Source organism: Papaver somniferum, chromosome 3 (assembly GCF_003573695.1).
Source record: "Papaver somniferum cultivar HN1 chromosome 3, ASM357369v1, whole genome shotgun sequence".
NCBI lineage: Eukaryota > Viridiplantae > Streptophyta > Magnoliopsida > Ranunculales > Papaveraceae > Papaver > Papaver somniferum.
The window spans coordinates 17,721,892-17,727,024 of record NC_039360.1 but is presented as its reverse complement, the minus strand read 5'-3'; the positions used below and the strand labels follow the sequence as shown (position 1 = coordinate 17,727,024).

Sequence of the window (5,133 nt, the reverse complement as noted above, 5' to 3'; positions counted from 1 at the left end):
GGCCATCAGCCATGTTTGGCTTTTGTTGAATCTCAACTAAAGTCAGGTGTATTAATGGAACCAGGTCAAGAACTCTAAGACCTGAACAATAACCAATTATTTTTCTCAATTTCTTTCCACCTAAGCTTTACTGGGTCATGACACTTTTGCTGGAAAGATGGACACTACGGAGACCCCAAATACAAAACTAGTATGGGACGGTTAATAATGACTGGCAGTATAAAATAACCCTACTAGACATAGCAGTTTGCAGCTGCTTTAAATTTGTCTGTACAGTTCATACTGATGGTGTAAGCTATGACTTGAACCAACAACTTACAATACGGTTGTAAACGATCACAACCATTAGAGAAGACCCAACACCACATTGAGAAAATGATATAAAATATTGATAACTAGCACCTGTTTCATAGTATTAAGACGGGTGAATGCCTCTTTAATGATTGGTACACAAAACAGGATATCAACAAGATCTTCGAATAACAATGGAAACTAGGTATACAAATTGTACTTGCATATGATGGGCTCCTGCAATGCTTGGGAACTGGTTTTGGCAACTTCACAGCCACAACAGAAAGTACACCTGACTGGGGAGAACCTCAGTTACCATAGCTTGTTGCAGATGCATATTGATGTGTGCATGACCTCTGCATTCTCCTAAACATGCAATTGACCAGCTTAAATTTCATAAAAAATGGAAGAACAAAACAAGCATCTTACACAACACAATGACTCACTCCAAAATACATCATATTAATTTCATCAAAAATTATATTTACGTACAATTAGTACAATCCCGAGACAGTTGTGATTGTACATGGGTCATTAACAACAAAACAGCCGTACAATTCTATCATTCTATAATCCAAGAACACCCTAGTCCCCTTTTTTGTTTTATCCTATGTCGAATCTCTATCACATGTTAGATTTTTATGTTTCTTATTCTAGCATATAACTGCTGCATTTTCCACACAATATATCATCACTAAGTTATCTCTCTGCAATCTAAATAAGTGTTGGTAGAGACGTATCCTGCCTATATAGATTATGAAAGTGAACGATTTTGACCTTGTGCAGCTATAAATCTTTGAAACCACTAAAAAATATAAACATGCTTATGACACAAATGGAAACAAGTTTTTGCCATCAGTTCCAAACATGCATTAGAGGCTCTCGAACCTTGTGATCGAAAGCTTGTATATTTTCTAGACAAGCTGAATAATGGCGATGGACTTGTAGAAAATAACGGAACCTGCCAGGAGGGAACGACTGTAACCAAGCTGACTTTTAACCAGCTCTGGATATAATTGCCCTGGGGTTTGCAGTGGGATTTTGGGGTTTGTTCTTTTTTTTGCTTGTAAAGGAACAAAAATTGTGGTTTTTGTATTGGAGAACTATAGACTCTAAATCAGTTAAAATAGTTGAAGGATGTATTCATAAAAATTGATAGTTCTAAAAATGAGTTTTCTTTCTACATCAATGAGAAAAATTACTATAGTTGATCTAAATAGGTTTCTATATCATTATCTAAAGCAGTGACAACTGACAATTCAAGTCCGCTATCTTTTCTAACAAATTCAATCATATCATAACCCAAAACAACAAAAAATTTAACAGAGAAGAACACTTATGCTATGGGTTTGCAAATAAAAGATTAGGTTTACCTCTTGAAGCTTCCCTTTATGTATTAAAAAACTGATTGCAGTATCACAGCAGCAACTTTCATAGTGACGCTTTCTTTGGTTTTAGTAAGCTATTTAATTCCTGTCAAGCAATTTATCAAACATTTAGCATTTACCGAACTTGATAAGAATGAATAATTGTTGACTGTAAATCACCCTTTAATAATCTTATAAACAATATCACAATCTTGAGTTTGTAAAACCGTACCACATCCAGTTAGTACTCAATAATGCCTATAAATGATGCAGAATCAAGAGAATATCCCCATAGCAGAGGAGAGAAGAAGTTCCGTGGATAAGGTCCTCGCTGCAGCAAGCCAAGCAAAAAGGTCAGGCAACAAAATAAAACAAGCCTTTTTCTCTAAACCGGACACCCCACTACACCTTCATTTGACTGTTCATCCACAAAAAAGGGTAGAAGAAGAAGTGAGAGTTAAAAGAAAAATTCTTGTCATATACAACATGTAATTCTAAGTAGTACAAGCAAATATTTTTGTGTTTTCCCAACTTTAGAAGCAACAATTCACTTCCGGGGTGGCTTAGAAATCGCAACAAAAACTCAAATTAAAATCACAGTCCACATATATAGAATCTCAGAATAGAGGGAGAATAGAGCCTAATAGTTTTTGCGATAGAACATGTCAGCCAAGTTATCGTTTGTTGAGTACAACATCGTCTGTGTAAGTGGTTTCTTAAAAATTGGTCAAAGGATTCTTATCTCAAATTGTCACTAGTCAATAATGGGAGTATGGGACCTAATGCAATGAATTCTTAACCTTGGTCCTGCAGGCTATGAAAAAGAGCTAAATTTTATTTTTTAAGTCAATTCACATTAATACTAGTTAATGAAGAAAAGTTCAAATCAATTAAACAAGTTGGCAGGTGTTAGAGTTTAATGCTAAAGTTAAATCTATAAATAGTAGTCTGTAGTTGAGCCATTCTGCATATTCATTCATCAATAGAGTTGTTTAGTTATCCATGAATACATTCAATAAGACAACTAAAGTACCAGCATTTCTAATGTATCTTGTTTAGTTAACCATGAATACATTCAATAAAAACATACCCACTGCTATTTTCTTGGATCTCTATTTTTAAAAGTAATTATAGTAGCAAGTTTTCAAGTACAACAGTAGACACACCCACCAGAAAGTTGGGACAGTCTGAACATTCTGTAAACTTTGCGCGCTCAAGTATTGCCACAAATCATTGGAGAAGGCATTGCAAGAATAAAATGCCCTACCTGTTTCTAAGATTTCAAATTGAATGGTAACAGTTCGATCCTAAATTTCTAAGCTGTCGACATAAACTGCGAGTCAACCAAATCTAATTTTTCAGTTGGACACTACTGACACATTGCTAGTTGGACCATCCCCTGGCAATGTACTCACACCATTCCAATAATTAAGATTCCAAAACATGTTATTGAAGTACCCTCTCCAATTCACCCTCTTTATTGAAGTACCCTCTCCAACTCAAAGCCAAAAATCTCTAAATAACAAATACTCCTAACAATCACAACACTTCACACAGTCCAGGTAGTCTTAATTATGAACCATTGAAAGTTTGATGTACCTTCATTCTGGGTTCAATCTGTGTAGGGATTTCGTTAAACCCTGTCTAACTCGACTTGGGAGAGCTATCATCCTTATTGTCTGCTTCTTATTTCCCTCTCCTCATGTTTTTAAACTTATCATGCCAATCCTGCTTTCAGGTCAGTCATAGCACCAATACTCCCTAACTGCACACCATATCCAAAAATGCAATGATTCACTAGTTTCACACAACAATTCTACAGGAGTTCTACCAACTTATAATTTGAACTACAAGAACTTAGAACTTAACACTGCACAAGCCCTGTTAATTATAATCAAACCATCATGACATCACACTCATGTGTACTCAGCAAGTTTGTGAATAAGAAAAAGTGATTCATCTCTTGAAACATTGAACAGGGAAGAAACTTTTCAACAACTCAACAAATTTTAAATCAAATCATACCCATAATCTGAAAATTTCAATAATCAAATCTATAATCAGCCATGAACAATACGAGAATAATAAATAGACCTAGCTTTTATTGATTTTGAACCGATTCACATGAATTCAATCAAATAATAATTCACATAATTAATAATGAAAAACAGATCTTCATACCTCCAAAATCAGTGTACGATTATAGGAAAAAAGATAAATCGATATATCATCTTTTTCTCCATCTTCAAATCTCTGACAAATCAATAACTTATAAGAGAAAATATTAGATTACCAGATTGGTTTTGATTTATGGTTGATTAACCGCTCAGAGAGGTATTGTGTTCTGATTTTGTTGAGAAAAATAGTACTCTGCTTCTTGTTTATTGATATTTTGGTGGTTTAGTGGTGAGGTTAGTTTTCTCGGAGGCTTCGAGGTTCGAAAGAGAAAAAGAGTGTAAACAAAGATGGAGGAATATAATAAGACCTGGTTAGGGTTTTGAGGTTAAAAAAACTATTGAAATTTAGGAGGAAATATTGCGCCAAAATTTCGTTGTTCCCGCCCATGGAGATCGCAGTTTTCCCTCCTTTGTGTAAGATTGATCCATATGAGTTTTTGTGTTTGCATTTATATTCGTTCGATTAAAGATTTTGATTTTCTATTGGTCGAATAAACACCATACAGATTATGTTGTGCAGGTATAATTCGCTTTTAATGTTTTTAAAAACATATATCCCAACAGATTATATTTTGTGTGACTTAAATACCACTTGTCAAACCATGATTGGTACCACATACCACATCAAAAATATATTTGTCGAAATATGTAACTAACCTATGTTCAATTTTGTAAAAAAAAAAGAAAAAAAAATGGGAGATCAAATTGATGATTATGTGATCCAAGTTTGTGGTTTCTTACTGCAAGTCGATGTATGACTAATGAATCTAGTGAGATCAAACGAAGTCCCTCGACGAATTCGAATAAATCATTTAAAATGGGTTGAGGCTAGACGAAGTTTGTACTTGAATAAAAATATAAATATTTAAACCGACCAGAAAAAAACTAAATATTTAAGCATAAAAAAAATCGGGCTAGCTGAAATAAAATTCGAAGTCCAAAATTGATGACTAAAGGTGTCATTGAGTGAGACCGAAGTTAATAAGATCCAGTGAATTTGAGTAAAATTAGATTCGATTGGATGTAATCTAATTCCAACCGGTTTCTTGGTTGTTTTTTAGTTTTTATACCAAAAGAAATATATTTAAATTAAGCAACACTTGAAAGAAGTGTTCCTCCAGTAATCTGAGGCTAATAATGTTAGGTGGATCAGTAATCGGATCCTTAAATTTGTGGATAATTGGTCAAAATAAGCATTATCCAATGACCGTGGGATAAAAGGTAGTACAATGTGTTTGAACTAGAAGGGATTGGGTGGGTAATCGGTCATATTAGGTATCATCAAGTAATTTTGAGTA

General features: G+C 34.2%; 1 long non-coding RNA gene across 1 annotated transcript; it reads right to left on the bottom strand.

Annotated features, from left to right (window-relative positions):
* Positions 1-212: 212 nt before the first annotated feature.
* LOC113360969 lies at positions 213-2,213 on the bottom strand. The gene is made up of 3 exons (XR_003364890.1): positions 1,891-2,213; positions 1,665-1,764; positions 213-657 (listed from the first exon to the last, which is right to left on the bottom strand). It is a non-coding gene; the product is annotated as an uncharacterized LOC113360969 (long non-coding RNA).
* Positions 2,214-5,133: the final 2,920 nt, after the last annotated feature.